The 22,000-nt window shown below is 42.3% G+C and overlaps 1 protein-coding gene and 1 non-coding gene across 7 annotated transcripts in view; one reads left to right on the forward strand and one right to left on the reverse strand.

Moving 5' to 3' along the window:
• Nucleotides 1–22,000, forward strand: part of JARID2 (jumonji and AT-rich interaction domain containing 2) — a 275,051-nt gene that overhangs the window by 71,185 nt on the left and 181,866 nt on the right. The gene's annotated exons all lie outside the window — the stretch shown is intronic.
• On the reverse strand, nucleotides 7,872–7,977 carry LOC112209613 (U6 spliceosomal RNA). The gene has a single exon (XR_002944444.1). It is a non-coding gene; the product is annotated as a U6 spliceosomal RNA (small nuclear RNA).

A 22,000-nucleotide genomic window follows, 5' to 3' on the forward strand; every position in this document is an offset into this window, starting at 1 on the left:
AGGACAGTAGTCCTTATGCTTGTGCTGGTTAGAAGTAAAGAAATTTTGGACTGTTCTTGCTATTTTTTTTGAGATGGAGTCTCGCTCTGTCACCCAGGCAGGAGTGCATTGGTGTGATCTCAGCTCACTGCAACCTCCGCCTCCCAGATTGCTGGGATTACAGGCGCCCACCACCATGCCCAGCTAATTTTTATATTTTTAGTAGAGACGGGGTTTCACCATGTTGGCCAGGCTGGTCTTGAACCCCTGACCTCAGATGATCCTCCTGTCTTGGCCTCCTGAAGTGCTGGGATTACAGGCAAGAGCCAGTGCACCTGGCCCACAGTTATTGTTTTTAACACAGCTTTGAAAGCAGTACGATTTGGTTAATAGGATGGCTACAGCCAGACACCCTGGGTTTGAATCTCAGCCCTCTCTGTGGAATGACCTTGGGCAAGTCATTTAGCCAGCCTGTGCTTCAAGTTGCTTGTGTAAAATGGGGATAATAGTACCTTTGTTATAGAGTTGCTGTGGGGTTTCAATGAGTGTACTTTTGGTCTAGAATGAATCTCTTGTAGACAGTCTTGAGTATAATGGGTTGTGATTTTGTGCTTCTTGTCCCATCAGTTATTTATAATTAGAAATGGTACTTTGTTGCATGTACTTAATTTGATTTTATCTATTTAGCAGTAGAATTTTTTTTCATCAGAAATAATTTCTTCCTGTCCCTCTGCGAAATCCCCTTGAGAAAGGGGTAAGAAATAGCTCTGAGGACCAGTTGAAAAATAATCGATCTGAAACACAGCAGACAATATTAACATGTCAGTTTTTTCTGTTTTGCAGGAAAATGCAAGTCTCATTTAGGATAATAGTTTGATTTCCCGAGGTGGTTATGGTTATGGTTTTGTGTAACTGAGAGTCATTTAAAGGTGATGCATAGGTTTGCAGGTAGAAATACAGTTTTGTTTGAAATCTGGGGTGTTCAACCGACATTGTGGTAAGAGTAATTTCCCCCAAAACTCCCTAGGAAATTTTTACCTTTTACTTCAGTAGACCTGGAGTCTTGCCTCTTGAACTGAAAGTGAGGTTGAACTTCATCCGTAAAGGTGAGTTTTCCCCAAAGGTACCTGAATGCTTGCCGTGTAACTGATGGGTCCATAGTCCACTGCCAGAAGGTACCCTCTTGCGTCTCGGAGGTGCTGGTTCTGAAGTATCTTTTTTGGGTTTTAGTTGGAGTTTCTCTTGTTGAGAATTTTGAATCTCAGAAAATGCCATGGCTGCTTGGGTGTTTGTTTTAGCTCCACACCCTTCATCTTCAGGGTGGATGCACCCTTGGGTGGCGTTGCACACAGCTGGCGTGTGGAGAGCCGATCCCTCCAGGGTTTGTTTCTTTAATACCAGACCTGCTCCCACAAAACTGGTGTATTTAGGCGTCCCCTCTTCTGCTGTGTTTGTTGCTGGCCAGCAGTGCCTGCAAGTTCCAGCAGATGAGGTGAGGATGGACAGTGAGGTAGAGGCTAGTCTGTTTGCCTGGGTTCACTGAAGTTGCTAGGTTTTGAGTTTGCTCCAGATTAGTGAATATATCAGCTGTGAGAATAAGAGTGATTAAAGCATGGTGGCGCATGCCTGTAGTCCCAGCTACTGGGGAGGCTGAGGCAGGAGAATCACTTGAAACCTGGAGGCGGAGGTTACAGTGAGTTGAGATCCCGCCACCGCACTGCAGCCTGGGTTACAAGAGCAAAACTCCGTTTCCAAAAAAAAAAAAGATTAAACAAATAGGACTTCTCCATTTGTATTTAAACTTCAAAGAGAAAGCTGAACTCCAAGGCCCAGCTGGAGGACACGTGGATCCAGCCAGCATGTTAGATGTAGGCAATTGGAGAAGGACAGGGAGACAGCAGTGAGGTGCAGGGGGATGAGGCACATAGTTGTCTACATGAAACAGGCAGATCTTTGTTTTCGTGTACCTAGAATAGTTTCCATGTCCAGCAAGAACTTCCAGGTTTTTGTTGTTTTGTTTATGCTTTGGTGGTGGTGGTGGTTGCTACCACCTGGAGAAAAGCTGCCTTTGCAGCCTCACAACTGTGCAGTTGCTGGGAGTGAGCAGGCTGGGAACCACATGCTCTTGTTCTGACATTCACTGGAGGCACCCCCCTCCCCTTTCCTTACAAGGCATCTCAGAGGATTGTCATTTGAGGCAGGCCGGATTCACTGGTGTGACTGTTTCAGGACTGGCTTGTCTCATTAAAAAACATTTTTTGGATCAGAAACAATGAGGGGTGGGAAAGGCAACAAAAGCCTCTTGAGATTCCCGGATTGCTCAGGATGTTATAAACAGTAAGTGCTGCTTTTGATCTTGGAGGGTGGTGTGGGGTAGGCGAGAAAGGGGGTGGTGGTTATTGGGAAGAGGGCTGGAGCCAGACAGCCATAATGGCTTGTCCAAAGGCTGCTGTGAATCCCAGTGGCAAAGAGCTCTGCACTTCCCGCTAATTTCTGTTTTCTTTACTGTGGCTGGCTTTATTAAAAGGACATAAGGAAGCAGCCTAGACATTCAGTCCAATCAGTTTTCTAGGGTAGCAGATGAAAAATAAAATTGGGCCTTTTGTAGTTACAGAGAAAGTAAGTAGGGTGGCTAGCTTTTATGGCTTATTCACTTTCTTGCAGGGAGAGAGGATGGTGTCTGTCTGTCTCTCATATGTGTATAACATGCTTGGAATGCTATAAGTTATCAAAGAGATTCATTAGACGAGCACAGATCTTTCATTCTGTCTTGAAACATGGCAAGGTTTGAAGTTGGTGGACCAATGAGAAGCTGTGCTGCCTTGAACAATAATTTTAAAAGAGTTGCTCTGACAGTCAACATATCTTTTGTAACTTTTTCCTCTCTGTGGTTCTGCAGTAGCCATTTTGTGTCTGAGTGACATGGAATTTCTGTGTCTTTTTTCTTTTTTTTTGGAGACAGAGTTTCCCTCAAGCCAGTTGCCCAGGATGGAGTCCAGTGGTGTGATCTCAGCTCATTGCAACCTCTGCCTCCCGTGTTCAAGCGATTCTTGTGCCTCAGTCTCCTGAGTAGCTGGGAGCACAAGTGTGCGCAACTGTGCCCTGCCAATTTTTTTGTGTATGTGTTTTTAGTAGAGACGGGGTTTCACCATGTTGGCCAGGCTGGTCTTGAACTCCTGTCCTCAAGTGATCCACCTGCTTCATGGCAGGTGAGCCACTGCATCCGGTCTGTCCATAGTTTCTGGAACACAATTAGGAAGTGAGATCTGTGTTTGAGGGAGAAGCAGGAAAAGTTTAACCTGAGGATGGCCCTTTAACTTTATATGATGAAAAACTACCTAATCAATGGTTGCAGATTATGTAAATTAAAATAGTGGTGGGTACTTCTTAAACAAATTATGCAAATTTGATGCAGTCCTCAAGGCTTCTTGCTTCACTGCATCATTTACCTTTTGATTTCAGAGAAGTTCAGCCCCTTGACTCTTTCCTTATTCGAACTGGAGCTAAGCACTGAGATATTTCAGCCATACGCTTGTTAGGGAGTGTATCTATGTAAATACAAGTAATTTTAAGTAGACAAGGCTGTATTAGTAGAACCTGGTTACTTTTATCTTGCCAGTTTCTTCCATTGTTTTATTAGTATGTTTCAAATATTTACCATGGTGAGCTGATTAGCTTCTGATCTTGTGTGGATCAGTATCCAACAAAAACTGACTAGAAGAGACTGTGGTTGTGGATGCTTGTGAAGAGAATGGAAATTGTATTACAGTGTTAATGTCCTCTACAATTCCAGTGACTTGGTATTCAGTTAAGACACAGGTAAGGCGTCGGTTATAAGCCGGTAATTCAAGTTAGGTTAACTCTGTTTCTTTTCCATCATAACCAGTTGAAAAGAGGAAGACTTTACATTTAATTAGGTAGTTCGTAGAATGTAAGTGTGAGAATAGAAAAATATATTTAAGAAACTCAGTGATTGTTCTTTATACAAATTAGAGTGGATTGGTAGCTTTGGGGGATTTAAGGGGGTTGAAGTAGAAGGTGAAATGATGACTGTTAATTATCAAAACCATACATAAATGTGATTTGTAGTTTATTTTGAAACCTACTGTACTTTAAATTCATCTGGTATTAATTACAATGCAGTTCTTAAAGAAGATGAAACTGTATAGCTAATGACCCAAATGTTTCCTTCTTATCTAATCAGGGATCCTTCTTTAGTAGCTAGATTAGATGTTATTCAGAAAGGATAATATAGGAAATAATTACTGTATTTCATTTGTGGGGTTAAGCATATGGCCTCTAATTCATTTTCATATGCAATATATGTAAATTAGAGACCAATCTATATTATTTTCAGCCATGGCCATGCAAGAATATGATTCATTCTCTCTCTCTCTCTCTCTCTCTGTGTGTGTGTGTGTGTGTGTGTGTGTTAAACTTGCATGTGAAATATGACTTGCAGTTTGTAGTAATTTTGTGATGCTGGTACGTTTTCTCATCTTGTTTGGGAGTTTTATGAAATGTTAGAATTCAAATTTGGGGATGGGAGGCAGTGTATCATATGAATGATTTCATTATTACAAGTAGTATTTTGCAGTAGTTAGTATGTTGTGAGCAGATTGAAAATGCCAGGAACTTAAAAGAATTTTTGGAAGAAAATAACTAGATCTGTGCAAGAATTCAACAGTCTGATTACTCAGTGTTATCAATTACAAAACACCTGGCCCTGTGCCAGGATATATATACTATATATCAGTATAATCATACACCTTCTTGTGGGGATAAAGGGAATGAAGGGAATGTCATTTTTTTACATCACAAAGAAAAATCATGAAATTATTAATAGTTGTTTGTTAGTTGTCCACTCTGTAACTAAGGCTAACTATGAACTAATGAACTAACATGTAGTATTAATTACGGCACATATTTCATTAATGGGAACCTGCAATTCAAATTATGTTTGAGCAGGAAATATTTAACAATTTTGTAAACCTTTTTGATTGGGCCTTGAAACATGGTTTGTAGCTTTTTATTACTTCTGCTCTGTTTCTTAAATGTGGGTGGTAGTGAAATCAAGATCTCTATTCAGAACCAAAGACTGACTGTCAGGGGGTTTATCTACTTCATAACTTGTCATTAGAAAACATGATTTCCTTCAGCTTCTCCTCATATTTACAAGCCAATTGCTTGACTCTTCTTTGGGTCAGTGGCTAAGTAAGTTAACAAGAACAAACAACAGAAATGCTTTCTTTGAAGATATGAGACTTCAATAATAGAGTGTGAGTTAGAATAGCAATCTAATTTTATAATTGGAAGAATTCTTTTTTTTTTTTTGAGATGGAGTCTCACTTTGTAGCCCAGGTTGGAGTGCAGCGGTGTGATCTCGGCTCACTGCAAACTTCGCCTTCCGGGTTCAAGCAATTCTCCTGCCTTAGCCTCCCAGGTAGCTGGGATTACACTGCCCAGCACTAGGCCCAGCTAATTTTTTGTATTTTTACTAGAGACGGGGTTTCACCATCTTGGCCAGGCTGGCTTCAAACTCCTGACTTCGTTGTTCGCCTGCCTCCCAAAGTGCTGTAATTACAGGCATGAGCTACCGCGCCCGGCCTGGAAGAAGTATGAGATTTAGTGTCTAGTGGTTAATGGGAGAATGGGAAATCTGCATAGCTCCTGTTTGGTAGCATGAAAAACACATAATTGTAATTTCAAATATCCAAACAGGCATGTAGAATCATAGGGTCATTTGTTGAAGCTTAGTTTTCAAGGAGCAGTAAGAGTGAGGAAAAGGTGCACAGGCTTCTGTGCTTCTGATTCTGAGACTTGGTTAGAGGGCACTCGCCAGGCATGGTGACACACTCCTGTAGTCCTGGCTATGCAAGCCATATTCACTATTATCACTCTCTGGACCAATTATTGATTTGCAAGTTCCTGTGAAATGTTTTATCACCCAGTGTGTTTTGTCTGTGTACAGGAAGCACTGGATACACTGGCTAGGTGTGTGCTTTTAAGTAACATTCTTCTCTGATTCCTTTCCTTCAAAGTGGGAGATACTGGTAGCATCTACCTACCCTGCAAGGATTTAATGAGTTTTAATGACATGAGAAATGCTTAGATTTCAGGGATTTGTCTAAACCCAAATACCAGGGCCATATTTTTAGCCAGGAGTCAGGGAATGTTTGCACTAAGCCACTGGCTGACCCAAAACTTCTCTCTTTAAGTCATTTAGCCAAACAGCAAATTAGGGAGCCAACAGCTCATTTTGGGGGTGATGTTTTGTATGAGAAGTTGGTGAACCCTGGGGGTAGCAGTAGGGGAGATTTCAGCATAGAGAAGAGGGGATAGTTGATTTCCTAAACCACTTCCAAATTATGTCTTCAAACAAAATAAAACTTTCCCCTTGAATTCCAAATTCCAGAATATTAGGCATAACCATAATATAAACATAACAGCATACTCTTAAACCAGAGAGAAAAATTCCAAGCTGTTCTGAATTATCTGGTTCATTTGAGATTGGACTGTATGCAATTTGGTCGTAGCAACAGGCTCATTCGAGCGAATGCTAAGGTAGCAAACACCAGGACTGTAGGTTACTTTTCCTCACAACATTCTGGTTGTAGGTTTCCTGACACATTCATTCTGGCTGTTTTTCTTTTCCACTCTGTGGTACGAAACCTCTTAGCTCTGTGTGGGTGGTGGGCTTTTGCTTGCCAGGCAGGCAGGCACAGCCTGGTTTCCCAAATGCATTTCTCCCGCATTGCCTTCTCTATCCATTAAGCATATCTGAACTGTGTAGGATTAGCTGTGTCTTGTTCTTTACTTTTCTTTCTTACAATCACAGGAATGAGCCGGGTGTGTGTGTGTGACTCACCCTAGCCCAGCCTGGGTGTGCTACAGCACCGGGAAATCCTGCCCTCTTGGCCTACCCTCTTCATAGATATGTGGCTTGGCCTTCTCTCTTTGGTGCTTTTCCCTTGACAGCAAACTTGTCATCTTTTGTCTTGAACTTTATTGCTCAGAGACCACCCTACTGCTGTCCTTTTACTTCAAATCTTCAAATTCAGTCACATACTGAGGTACTAGGGGTTTGGACTTAAGCATAAGACTTTTTAGGGGACACAAGGCAACCTGTAACATTTCTTAACATTGCTTTTCAAAGAAAATTCCTTTTGTTGGGTGTGGTGGCTCACACCTGTAATCCCTGCACTTTGGGAGGCCGAGGCAGGCAGATCGCAACATGGTGAGATCCTCTCTCTACTCAAAATACAAAAATTAGCCGGGTGTGGTGGTGTGCGCCTGTAATCCCAGCTACTCTGGAGGCCACGTGAGAATCACTTGAGCCCTGGAGGCAGAAGATGCAGTGAGCTGATCGCGCCACTGTACTCCAGCCTGGGTGACAGAGCAAGATTCTGTCAAAAATAAAAAAGGCTGGGTACGGTGGCTCACGCCTGTAATCCCAGCACTTTGGGAGGCTGAGGCGGGCGGATCACGAGGTCAGCAGATTGAGACCATCCTGGCTAACATGGTGAAACCCCGTCTCTACTAAAAATACAAAAAATTAGCCAGGCGTGGTGGCAGGCGCCTGTAGTCCCAGCTACTCAGGCTGAGGCAGGAGAATGGCATGAACCGGGGAGGCAGAGCTTGCAGTGAGCCAAGATCGGGCCACTGCACTCCAGCCTGGGGGACAGAGCTAGACTCTGTCTCAAAAGAAAAAAAAAAGAAAACTGGAAAAAAAAGAGAAAATCCTTTTTGATTTGTTTGAAGCCCAAGGTATTATCATTCATCCTTTTTGTGTCCTAGGAAATCTTTGTATAACCTAAGATTGGAAAGATTATCTCTTGTGTTTCCTCTTGGAGTTTTATAATTTTTTTCCCCCACATATTGCTTGTGATCACTTTAAAAAGAAAAGCTTCAGGAATTTGCATGTCATCTTTGTACGGGGGCCGTGTTATCTTCTCTGTAATGTTCCAGTTTTAATATATGAGCTGCCAAAGTGAGCACTATGACCCCCCTCCTTTTTCTTCTTCTTTTTCTTTTTTTTAAGACAGTCTTTGACCAGGCTGGAGGCTCACTGCAATCTCCACCTCCACCTTCTGGGTTCAAGCAATTGTCCTGTCTTGGCCTCCCAAGTAGCTGGTACTGCAGGCGTGCACCACCATGCCTGGCTAATTTTTGTGTTTTTTTTTTTTTTTTTTTTTTTTGGTAGTTTTGTAGCCTTGCTTTATTTTCCAGGCACTTTGCAAACTCCTGAGTTCAAGTGTGATCCTCCTGCCTCGGCCTCTCACAGTGCTGGGATTGCAAGTGTGAGCCACCACTCCCACCAACTGCTTTTTGAGTTAATATTTGTTTGGAGCAAAGTATGGGTCAGAGGTGGTTTTGTTACTTAAAAAAAAAAAAAAAAAAAGAATGTCTTTTGTTGTTGTTGTTTTAAACTCTGAAAGCATTCCCTGCCCTTTGTCAAAGAATTTCAACAGCCCTGAAAGGAATAAAGTAATAAGTTGCACTAGAGCCTGCCTAAATCCCTTGCTGGAGGAGATGCTTTTAGAGTTTTTCTGTGTATTCGTATGTGTTTATAATTTCATTTTTTTTCTTTAATGAGGACCATACCACAATTTCAAAACTTGATTTTTTTTAACTTAATTTAGTCACCACCTTTACTTCCTCTTCAAACATGGTTTTTCTTCCCATTTTCTTTCTTTATAAAGACTTTTATAATCTGTACCTTGTACCTGAGGGAATTGTATTATTGTTAATTTTGACTTTTATTTGCAATAAGAACTTTCGAATTGAGACCCAGTATTTGTGGCTGCCTGTGTGTGTGCACACACAACTGAAACAATTTCAGCTTAGCCTCACTCTCCGTGTTATATTGTAATCTATCCTTCTTTTTTCCCCCCCTATTTAATTTAAAAGAAAATTGCTTGTCAAGAGACCCAGCATATTGATTTCCTATTAGGGATCAGTGGTCTAGAAGTACATCTTGGAACATTCACAGCTTGTCTTGAATTTAGCTGTGGGAATGTCTAAGGGCACTTTGACCAGTCCATACTACAGAGACCCTTTCTTCATGATGGTGTGGTGTGCAGGAGGGTGTTCAGGGGTGACATGATGTTCTTTTTGTCAACTTGGGACTTTGATTTCACCAGAATAAAGAGGATCATAGAAATCTTGCTAAGTCAAGGGAAGTCTTATTTACCGCCATAGACTTTGCTCCATCACAGCGGTTCTCAAACTGTCATCTAGGGATCCCTAGATCATAGTCCCTTCCTGGGAGTTTCCAAGGCGAAAAGTAGTACCATGGTAAAAACCGAGGCATTATTGTCTTCATTTTCTCACGAATGTGCAGTGGGGCTTCCCAGATACTACATGATATGTGATATTGCATCAGATTGAATTGAGTTGTGAGAACTGTGTTGACTCCCGTTAAGCCAGATATTAAAGACATTTGCAGAAGTGGAAAGCAGTGCCACTTTTCTCACAGTTTTTTTAATTTGTAAAATACAATTTTCATAAAAATTTTATTTCTGTTAACATGTAATGATTGTATAATTTTCTAAATGAATTAATATGAAATTTGTTTTAATTTCTATTATGGTAAATATCAATGTGTATATGAAACCCAGGTAAACAGTAGCTTTTTTGAGTCCTGAAAATATGCAGTACACTTCTATGCAGCCTCTCCTAATTGCAGAAGTATGAACCCATGGTGAATTTTGTTTCATTTACACCTTTACTCTAAGTGAAGCAAATCTCAGACATTTTTTTGGGGGGTGGAAGGTGGAGACAGGGTGGAGTTCAGTGGTGGTGCCATCATAGCTCACTGTGACCTCAAACACCTGGGCTTATGCAATCTTCTCGCCTCAGCCTTCTCACTAGCTAGGACCGCATGTGTGCACCACCATACCCAGCTAATTTTTATTTTTTGTAGATGGGGTCTCACTATGTTGCTCAGGCTGTCCTTGAAGTCCTGGCCCCATGCCTTAGCCTTCCAAAGTGCTGAGATTGCAGGAGTGAGCCACCACGCCTGGCCTGTCAGTATTAATGTTTTTATTTTCTTTGGAGACGGATTCTGGCTCTGTAACCCAGGCTGCAGTGCAGTGGCTCGATCTTGGCTCACTGCGACCTCCACCTCCCAGACTCAGACAGTTCTCATGCCTCAGCCTCCCAGGTAGCTGGGACTACAGGTATGTGCCAGTGCACACGGATAATTTTGTATTTTTAGTAGAGACATGGTTTCACCATGTTGGCCTTACTGGTCTCAAACTACTGGCCTAAAGTGATCAGTCCACCTCGGCCTCCGAAAGTTCTGGGATTATAGGCATCAGCCACCACGTCCAGCACAGTATTAATTTTTAAAAGCTGTGAATTCTATTTAGAGAAAACATACCCACGATAATGATAACATAATGAGTCAAGTGTTCAGATTTCCCCTACTGTCAGTCTCATGTTTTCAAATAAGTTCTATACATTGATACTGGTTGGGTTGATAAACCATGTTTGTTTTTAATCTCTCTGTCCCTTTAATTTGTTGTTCTTGAGGAAATGAGGTCACTTGTTCCAAGTGCCACAGCTTTTGAGAGTGAAGGTGGGTCATTTAATCTGGCAGCAACATTTGGGCCCTACCTGAAACACGGCTGATGGGTTTTGCTTTGGGATCTTTTTTCTCCCCTTTTATCTCTTACTCTGTTAGCCTCCTTCCTCCTTTTCTTTTTTGGGGTTGGTGCTGTTTCTTTTTTAAAAATTTGTTTTTTAAATAGACAAAAATGGTAACTTCTAGGTTCCTTTTTTGTTTTCTTTTTTAAGAGACGGGCTTGCCCTGTCACCCAGGTTGGAGTGCAGTGGTGCTATCATAGCTGGCTGCATAGGCGCCTTTTGACTCGCCTGTACCCCACTCCTGCACATTTTCATATTATAGTCCCTTATCAGTCTCAGGGCGTAACTCTGCAATATGTGTAACATTCAGCTTACTTGGTGAGGCCACGAGGGGGAGATGTGATGATGGCATCTAGGGCAGGTATAAATGTGAGTGATACTGCATTCAGCTGCCATCCCTTCCATTCTGGAAGAGTGAGTGTGTGTGTGTGTGTGTGTGTGTGTGTGCATGTGCGTGCATCCCCGCATGCTGCCAGTGGGTTGTGGGGAGGAGTAGAGAGGACTAAGAATGAGGGAGGGAGGTCATAAAGGACACAGGAAGCCTTGGAAAGAAGGGCACGTAGCAATCTCTGGGGTAAAACAGCAGAACTATAGAAATTTGGTTCTAGGACAGTCTTTATAAAAAGAATAAATTCAAGAAGCAGATGAATGGGCTTGGTTGTGAACTGGACTGCAACGTGGTCTCTGCTGTCTTTACTTTCACATTCTCGTCCTTCAAGACTTAATGTTATGTCTTTTGTGAAGCGTTTTTCATCCCCCACTTAGATGCATTTTCCATGTTGGAGTAGCTGTGTTGTGCACCTTGTTTGTATTTGTCTCCACACACGTTATACAGTATCTTGTTTGTTTTCAGAGAACCCCTACCATCCCCAGCCTAGCCACCTTTGATTCATCTTCTTAGTGGATTGCCAGTGAATATTTACTACAGGCCCAGGACATGTAGCTGTTCAATAAATATTGGTGCAATGGAAGACTCTCCTCTGTGTGAGAGTTCATGAAAGGAACCAGGAGGTGAATTTTAAGGGTCAGTGGCTTGCAACACTCCTGGAAGGGCTTTCCAGCCTTGCAGCTCCTAAATACCCTTACCTTACAGTGTTCTGAGGTCCGAAGAAGCAAAGATCACCCCTCACAAAGTCACCTGTATGGAATTCAGGTAGCGATAGAGCTTATGAACAGGATCTCCAAATTGTCCAAAACATAGTAAAGCTACTATTTACTGGGCACCAGCTGTATACCAGGCACTGGGCAGGATGATATGCTTTACATGTATTACTTGCAATTCCTAGTAACACCAGTGTCTGCAGGTTGCTGTTGCAGGTTGCAAGTTACTGTGCTACCTTATACCTGTAGTTACTTGAAATGCTGAAAATCGAAGGTAATAGAAAAACTTATTATCATTTAGTGTCATTGGGAGGGTTAAGTGATTAGATGTATGGTGCTTAGAACATTGCTAAATTTTGTTGACTGCTTACTCCTGTTGTTCTAGAAGCAGAATTTGATGTATACAATTGTTTATGTAGGTTGCCCAGTGTAATATAGTAAGTGTTAAAGCCAGGACCACAGCCTCGTTTACTCCAGACTTCAGAACATCCATACAGTCATAATGTGTGTCTGTGGCCTCAAAGTAAGAGATTCAGATGGTCAAGAAACACCTTCCTCTGTTTCAAATTCACAATGACTACATTTACACCTGTGCAGCACATGTTAATATGGCATGGGCTATTGTTGCTGCAGGAAGGGTACCTGTCAAGTATGTAGAGTGCAAAGGGCCCTTCCTTAGATGTCTAGCTGCTGAGGCCCCACCTGTGTGGGGATGGGCATGGAGGCACCTGCCTTGTTCAAGAAGCCTATGAACAGTGACCAGCAATAAAAGCCAGAGAGATCTTCAAATGTAGTATCTCAATAATGGGCTTTTTTTCTAGTTCTTCTTTTTCCCTTGGGGCCACATGAGCATCTGTACACCTATTGTAAACCCATTGTGTCAAGGAAGCAAAGTATGCCAGAAACAGGATTTAGGAACCCAAAGAAATAATCTTTGTTGATGCTTAAATTGAATGAGGCAGGAACAAATGTCTCTTTAATATGGTTTTTTTTTTTTTTTTTTGGATTATTTTGGTATCACCCCAAGCCTGTAATTCCCTCCTTAGTCATCATCTTACTATCCCTTGGGACTCTGGCCTGGGATTCTTCTGCTTTGTGGTTGTGATTAATCCTGCAATGAGTGAGTTGGGGAGGGATGGGCCTGGGGAAGTCAGCTGCTGCTAGCAGCAAGCAGGGGTAGGGTTTATAGGGAGAGTTGACATCCTGCTGGGATCTAACAGAAAAGTTTGAAGGTTATTGTGCTGAAATAAACTAGCTCACAATTTTGCTGTTTGACTCAGGGCAAGCTCACTGTAAATCTCAAGGAGTACTGGACTGTATGATGGCCTCTTTTGCTGTCCTTATCCCCATTGGAGGATGCACAGATTAGTTAATGTCTCCCTTTCATGAATGCAGCTTTTATCTTTAATAAGCGGGTTAAACCGCATGCGCTCTGTCTAGTCTGTGAAGGTCAGCCGGCCATTCGGATTTTATCCTCCCATTTCTAGACTGCTGACAGAGTTCTTGTGCCAAGTTAGGAATCTTTGGGTTTTAAAATGTTTTCTTCCTTTGCCCATCCATGAAATGCCCTTATTCTTGAGGGGAGGAAAAAGAAGGCCTGAGTCTCTGTTAGGTTGCAAATATTGTCTATTTTTTGGGAGCGATCTTTGTAGAATCTGGGCAGTGACTCATGTTGTTTTGTGGTCCTGATGATTTAAAAAACATATCTCATATATTTCTTTACATACAGCTCAGAGCTCAACATTGAAATAGATGTTCAGCAGATTCTTGCCCCCGCTTAATTTTCACTGGGTTTCTGGGTTTTTACTGTGATTAAACTTGACATTCATTTAAGGAATGAGTTGTGATGTTCTCTGGTCATGACCTAAGGAAAAGGATATATATGTGCTCTAGGAGTGAATTCTGGTGAGAACGTTTGTATTCTTTCCTTTCCTCTTTGATTTCACAAGTCAGGCTGTAACTTTAAAAGAAACTATAGGGGCTGTTCCCCAGGTTATTCACAAAACGAGTCTTTGTCTGCTTTTTCATTCACCATCTGGTTACAAAGCTAAATTGGAATCGTGCTTGTTTTAATTATTTTCTACTTGTGTGGCCAGGAGGTTATTTGGTCTGGTGAGGTTACATTATAAGCCCGCGCACTCATTAATACCACCGAATCCACATCCTGCGCCAGCATTGGAATGGTTAAGTTGATCCACTTGTGTGGCCAGAGTTTGATACAACACAGTGGTCACGACCACATTACCGGAGGAAGTATGGTGTGTGGGTTTTGCCCTCTTCTTTTTTCATTTTTTCTTCCAATAATGTTAATTGTTTCAGTGTATTTTTTCTTCCAGCAGAAATATGACTTAGGTTGGCAATCTTAGATTAGTGCCTGGTGTTTATTAAAGGGACAATGTATTTCAAAAATCAGTTCTAATATATTAAAAGCATAGAGTGTAAATTAGGAAAACAGTCAAAACATTTAACATTTTGAACACTTCACAGAATGAGTAATGGAAATAGTGTAGCCAGAAACTTCTCTGCGCAGTCATTATTATTGGTGAATCAGCCAAAAGATGCAATCATTGCTAAGAGGTATTGTTTAATACTGGGAAAGTCACATCAAAAGCTTTCTCAAAAAATATATATTTTAAGTCCTTCTTCCATTCTTCACTTTCCTGTCTTGGGGAGACAGAATACTTCAAAGTAGTCTGTTTTTAAAAGGTGACTTTTTTCAGGTTCTGGGAAAGAGTGTTATGTGTTGTAATTAAGTAATTGTTTCCTAAGATAGTCCTTAAGTACAAGGACATCTCACTAGACTTCATTGTCTTGTGAAAGGAGCAGTAGTCCAGGAATTAACTACTCATTTAATAAAGCAAAAAGGCTGGATGTGATAGCTCAGACCTGCAGTCCTAGCACTTTGGGAGGCCGAGGCAGTTCGATCACTTGAGCCCAGGAGACTAGCCTGGGTGATATGGCAAAATCCTGTCTCTACAAAAAAATACAAAAATTAGCTGGGCATGGTGGCACACACCTCTAACCCCAACTAGTTGGGTGTCTGAGGTAGGTGGATTGCTTGAGCCTAGGAGGTCAAGGCTATAATGAGTCATGATTGCACCGCTGCACTCCAGCCTGGGTGGCAGAGAGAGATCCTGCCTCAAAAAAAAAAAAAAAAGTAAAACAAATAAACATTAAAAAAAAACAACAACAAACCTGTAGGCCAGGAATGGTGAAGGAAAACAGAAAGAGTGCCCTTAGAAGTATAATACTGGAAACTGTCTTTTTGAGCAACACTTTAAGAAATACCCCAGACTGAATGGGGAATTCACGACATTTTGCATTTGTCAAAACCTGTAGAATGTAGAACACAAAGAGTAAGTGAATCCTAATGTAAGCTGTGACTTCAATTAATAGTACGGTGGGGGGCCGGGTGCAGTGGCTCATGTCTGTAATCCCAGCACTTTGGGAGGCTGAGGCAGGCTGATCACCTGAGGTCGGGAGTTCGAGATCAGTCTGACCAACATGGAGAAACCCCGACTCTACAAAAATTAGCCGGGTATGTTGGCGGGAGAATCGCTTGAACCCAGGAGGTGGAGGTTGCAGTGAGCCGAGATTGTGCCATTGCACTCCAGCCTGGGCAACAAGAGTGAAACTCCATCTCATAAAAAGTACGGTGGGACCCCCTTTCTGCAGTTTCGCTTTCTGTGGTTTCTTAAAATAAACAGGTATCTGAAAATATTAAATAGAAAATTCTAATTCGTAAGTTAAAAACAAATCCTAGACTTAATGTCCCTCCTTCCGGACTGTATTGTTCTGTTTGATATTTGGGAGCACACCTGCTAAGCCAGTCCATTAGAACCGCATGCTTGATGCAGGAACTGAGGCCCTCAGAAAGGCTGCTTGAAAATAGTCGCAGTGCCAAGCTCGAAACCAGTTGCTCTTCGCCATATGTCAGAGTGAGGAAGGAAGGGTGGGGGGATTAGAATGTGCTAGGAAAAAATTCCGACAAAGAATGAGAATTTTATGCAGAAATAACTATTGATAATTTATTAATATTTACAGGGCATGTCAAATGGTTCTGTGAGAAAAACCAAATTAGCAAGCTACCTCCGGAGTTTAATTTTTAGATATATCTGAATATTAACTGGGGCTCAAACATGCCACACAATTCTTTTAGTAATGAATTAGAATATATCATGTAATACTGTTACCATCCAAGACTCCCAGTGTTAACACCAAATCTTAATTTTCATTTCATTAACCTGGCAGGTATTTGAAAGCAGCATTGTATCAAAACAGCTTTATTATGTAGAAGGAGCAATATTTAATAGCTCTGTTCCAAATTACTCCTAACTTCCCTGTATTTCTGAAGGAATATTTATTATAGTGACAAAAGCCTGTACAGCAGCTCCAGGAGAAGAGACCACAGTGTTTAGAAAAAGAAATTGGCTTGCAGCTGTGGTGGGCGCTACTTGTGTAAGTCCAGCTGTCCCCCTTGAGCTCCTGCCAGTCTGATAGGCCTTCTAAGTTGTTGCAAGACCTGAACAGTTCACTTGTCTAGATCCTGCAGAGCTGGAAAGAGAACAATTTTTTGTGTGTGTGGGTTTGTCCTAAGAAATAATCCAAAATAGTTTTCAATACATACATTCGTTGTCTGTCTACTCCTTGTTTCTTAAGGTTCTTTCCGTATTCTTCTGTTATTTTTAAAAGAATAACAGCTTTATAGAAATGTAATCCTCACACCATAAAATTTACCCTTTCTTTTCTTTTCTTTTTTTTTTTTTGGGACGGAGTCGCCCAGGCTGGAATGCAGTGGCACCATCTCTGCTAACTGCAAGCTCCGCCTCCCGGGTTCACGCCATTCTCCTGCCTCAGCCTCCCGAGTAGCTTGGGACTACAGGCGCCCGCCACCAGGCCCGGCTAATTTTTTGTATTTTTAGTAGAGACGGGGTTTCACCGTGTTAGCCAGGATGGTCTCGATCTCCTGACCTCGTGATCCACCCGCCTCGGCCTCCCAAAGTGCTGGGATTGCAGGCATGAGCCACCGTGCCCGGCAAATTTACCCTTTTAAAGTATATACAACTCGGTGTTTTTTAGTATATTCACAGTTAGGCAAGCCATTACTACTATGTAATTGTGGACTATTTTCATCAATCCAAAAGGAAATCTTGTACTGATCAGCAGTTATTATTTCTTCCCAGGCCCTAGCGACCACTAATGTCCTTTCTGTCACTGGATATTCCTATTTTGGCCACTTCATATTAATGGAATCATATGCTATGTGGCCATACGTGTATGGCATCTTTCACTTAGTATTATGTTTCTCCATGTTCCGTGAATCGGTACTTCATTTCTAATCTCCTCCTTTTTCAGTTCTTAAAATGATGGTTAAATACACATAACACCAAATTTATCATTTTAACCATTTTTTATGTGTACAATTCGGTGGCACTGACAACATTTGCGGTGTTGTGCAACCATCACCACTATCCATTTCCAGAATGTATTCCTTATTATTGCTGAAAAAAATTACATTGTATGAACACTCTGCATCTTATTTATCTAACCATCATATATTCTAGCTATTTGAGTGCCAGATTGGTTCAGTAAATACATGGGTGAAAGAGAATAGCATTATGCATGATCAGGAATGAAATTCAAAGTTGGTGCCATAACATACAAATGACCAGGGAGTCTTGGGGCCAGGGAAACCTAAAGGTAATCTTTTCAAAGGAGCCACCTATCAGGATGGCTGGAGAATAGAAGGGTGCTCCCCCCGCCCCGAGACTGGTTTGGATGAACACACAAAATATATTTAGTGGGCAAACCTTTAAAATATGACATCTTAGTGTGCGGAAGTACATAACCCCAAAGGAGGGCTTGCTCAGTACATGCAGAGGTGTTCCCATAGCATGTATAAGTCTGTACGGTTGTGCAAACAGGAATTGATCTGACAGCGTGAAGACACAGCAGCCGTCTCTAATTAAAGCCTCTTGATGACATTAAACTGTGTTGCTTAATTACAATAAATCATACATTAACAGATCATGTCTCCAAAGAAGCATTGTCAGTGTGCTGCATAATGGAATAAAATTTGACCTTGTAATCACAGGGGTTCCTATGGAACAGTGGCTTATGTCACCAATAGGAACATGAGCCCTAGAGTTACTTTGGCAGAAGTCAGATCTTAGAATGCTTCCTTGTAATTCTGTTTCTATAAAAATGTTTTTTCTATATCGATACGTATTTTAATGTGAGGATGCTTTTTATATACCTTGAAGGGAGTAAGGTTTTCCATTCATTCCCTGCCACTAGTTTTCTGATCACCCCCTCTTCATTTCAAGCTAGTCTGGATTTGACGTAATTTTTACAGCAGTTTTTGCACACTCCTTTTACCATGTGCTTGCTCCTTTTGCTGTTTTCCATTGCGCTTTGGGGTACCAGCTTTCTGACTGACAGATGGGCCAAGTCAGGTACAGGCTGTTGTTACCAAAGGGCATCTTCCATCATGTTGTTTGTTTCTTCAATACTGTAATATTTGAGAGAGTGTACAACTCTAGATACAGAAGGCCTTTTGAAATTCTACACAAAGTCACAATAAAACATGGGGTACTGTGGGCCTGGGGAGATTCTAGTTCCTGTTCAAAACTACTACTGCCATTTAAAGAACTGGAATATAACTGCATATCATACCACCTAGACTCATGAATATTGCTATTTTCATTGGTTTAATTTTCAAAAATTAATGGTATTAAACCAGTGGGGTATATTTAATTTCTTCATGATGCAGATTATTAAACACTCACCAGCCTTACTTTCTCTCTTGATTTTATAAATGGTAATTGAAAGTCCATAGATTTTAGGTTTGTGGAACTGGAATGGGCCCCCAGGGGATATTCAGTCCACACTCCTCTATTTTTTTTTTTTTTTTTTTCCCCCTCCTCCTTCTTTCCAGAGACAGTCTCGCTCCTTCCCCCAGGCTGGAGTACAGTGGCTTGGTTTCGGCTCACTGCAACCTCCGTCTTGTGGCTTCAAGCGATTCTCATGCCTCAGCCTCCCAAGTAGCTGGGATTACAGGCATGTGCCACTATGCCCGGCTAATTTTTGTATTTTTAGTAGAGACAGGGTTTCACCATGTTGGCCAGGCTGGTCTTGAACTCCAGGCCTCAAGCGATCTGCCCACTTCGGCCACCCAAAGGGCTGGGATTGCAGGTGTGAGCCACTGCTCCTGGCCCACACCCCTCATTTTTCACTTGACCATGTTAGGTATGTCAGAGTCACCTTGCTTCTGGCAGGTCAGCCTCCTATAGTGCTGTTTAGAACTTCACATTTGACAGGTTTGACTGTTTTAGAAGTTCTCTGCTCTTCCTTCACATCTGGGATGCCATCATTCATTCTTTGTTCTCTTCTGTGTGAACATGGTCTTGTTGCAGTTCCCTTTTCTCTGCCTGCCTGTCCACATTCATTGAGGTGTCCCTGGGGGTGTCTTTTCTCCTAGTGTCCACTGTCCACACTGCAAGAGTGTGCTGGAGACTCCCAGATTTTCTGTCTGTGCCCCTCAAGCCTTAAGCATTCCTATGTGCTGCCCAGTGTTTCTGTGGACTAACAGCTGGAGCAGGCTCTGTATCTCCTCCTCCAGAGCATGGCCCCTTTGGCATGATGGCTTACCCCTGTAATCCCAGCACTTTGGGAGTCAGGGGGACGGATTGCTTGAGCCCAGGAATTTGAGACCAGTCTGGGCAAAACCCCATCTCTATACACAACACACACAAAAATAGCCAGAGGTGGTGGTATGTACCCGTGGTCCCAGCTACTCAAGAGGCTAAGGTGGAAGGATTGCTTGAGCTGAGGATTGGAGGTTGCAGTGAGCTGAGATTGTGCCACTGCACTCCAGTCTGGGTGACAGAGACGCGTCTCCAAGGGTGAATGAATGAATGAATGAACGAATGAATGAATGAATAAATAAATAAATAAAGGCATGGCCCCTTTATCATCCCAGAAGAGAGATAATTCCGGTGAGTGCTGTGGAGATCAGTGGCTGCCTTTTCCTGAAACTGAAAAACAGGTGGGGAAATCTGAGGGAGGGAAGGAAAAGTATATCAAGCCTAACTAATTTATTTTTGTGTTTTACAACACTGATGGTTCAGTAATATTTCGCTATTGCGAAGATTTCTGTATATTGTTGTTAAAAATAGGAACCTAAGATTAAATGTTTGTGGCTTTTCATGTTTTGGAATGAACTACTTTGGTCAAACTCAAAAAGTAATGCTTGCTAACTTACAGTTAGAGCTTGAGTATACATTTTAATTCTACATTTAAGACAATACTTGTAAATGCCTGTGTACAATGACATATAATAAGGGTCTTGTAGGGAAACCGTTTTGTCTGGGGAAAGAATGTTCCCCAATGTTGAACACTACTGTCTGGAGCTTGTTAAAAACATACCCCCTTCAGTGTTCTAATTTAGCATTGGTTCACTAGTAAAATTCAAGAGTCTTTTTTTTTAAAATAGATTTGGCAGTATACAGTTCTGTACGTTTCATGTTATTTTTACATTTGTTTTTAAAATTTAAGAGATGAGGTCTCACCATGCTGCCCAGGCTGGTCTCCATCTGGGCTCAAGTGATCCTCCCACCTTGGCCTCCCAAGGTGCTGGGATTACCTGTGTGAGCCACTGTATTTTTTCACTCTCTCACTGTAATTCTGTTGCGCAGTCAGGATTGGAGACTTAGTGATCTGGTTAGCAAGTTCTCTCGCCAGAGAAGAGTTAACTTATTTTTAGTATTCAGAGTGTGTTTCAGTAAGTCACACATAAAAATCAATTTGTTATTTGTAATCACTCCACTTAAATGTGTAATGGGAAAGATTCCATTGTCCTCCTTGCAGGGTGAGTGTAAACGAATGCGAAACTGTCTCTCTTCCTGCCTCTCTTCCAAAACCCTGCCATCTCTTTCCTGCGGCTGAGAGGCTCTGCTTCCCTTCATGCAGTTTTAAACCACCCTAACTGCCGATCAAAACCCCCAGACCTTGTCTCTTCTCTCTCTTACATGAGAGAGGTTTGAATGGCTCTTATCTCTTTCCTTACAATGTTAAGAGTTTTCCTCTAGGCATTGGCAATATTACTAAGTAAAATGAGCATTAGGCTCAGCTGCCAAAGATGCACATCAGACCAGATGTTCCTAGAGGTGCCATGTATGTGTCTCCAAAGCTCGACAGACACAGGCACTCATGGCTCAGGGCACCTCCTGTTGTCCTTTCCTCTCCCAGCTTGGGTGGCTATGCACGCCTGCAGCAGGCAAGGTCTGAGCCCAACAGCCACGATGGGGGAGGTGGGTGGTAGAAAGCCATGGTGGTAGCTGAGACCCTACAGGGCCAATGGATGGGCACTTCTCATCTGCCACACCAATGGAACCCTTGCCCGAGGAATTCAACCTGGTCTGAACTGGGAAAAGACATAAGGATTGGGGGGGGTCCACTTGCACTGAGCAAGGGGCTTTCTCCCCCCACCCCCCTGAATTTTCCCCTTTTTGCCTCTTAAACTGTTTCTCTCTTTTTTTCCTTTTCTGAGTGAGAAGGGCCCCCCTCCCAACTCTGTTTCTGATACGGAAGTTAACGAAGGAACGGCCCCTGCTGGCTGAGAACTGCAGATTTGAGAGGGCACATTTGAGACACTCTACACAGATACAAACAGCCTCTAAAATGCTTTTTCAGTCCCAAACTTGATTCCAAGCTTCAGGCAGAGGCCCTAGAAAGAAAAACCAGGTCTGAGGGTTCCGAGGCCTGGCAACAGGCACAATGTAAATAGGAAGGACCAAGTCCTGCCAACCAAACCCTCCACCTCACAGAAGGATGCCATGCTTCATGGTGTAAACAGGCCCAGGGAACTCAGTTTGCCGACCGCAGGGAGAAATGGAGGCATAGGTGAGGGCAGTTAATTCCTATTCTCCAGGTTTTCTTTGCTTCATGGGTATGTACTGCAGTGGTACCTATGGCTGGCCCAGGGATAAGAAGTGGAGAGTGAAAGGAGGCTACTCGCTTTCTCTGTCACAGCCTGAGTTTTCGCTGAAAGAAGGAAGGGAATGAGGGACACCTCTATTCCCTGTCTTTCAGAATGGGCAACCAGTTCTCTTCACCACTCCCAGCTTATACTCCCCTGGAGTGTGTCCTAAACCATTGGGACATCATTGACTCTCAGAATCTGGAGGAAAAATGCGTCGTAGCCCTCTGCACAAAAGTTAAGCCAAATTACGATTTACAGAAAGGACTGGCTTGGCCTCAGAAAGAAACC

Source organism: Pan troglodytes, chromosome 5 (assembly GCF_028858775.2).
Source record: "Pan troglodytes isolate AG18354 chromosome 5, NHGRI_mPanTro3-v2.0_pri, whole genome shotgun sequence".
Taxonomy (NCBI): Eukaryota; Metazoa; Chordata; class Mammalia; order Primates; family Hominidae; genus Pan; species Pan troglodytes.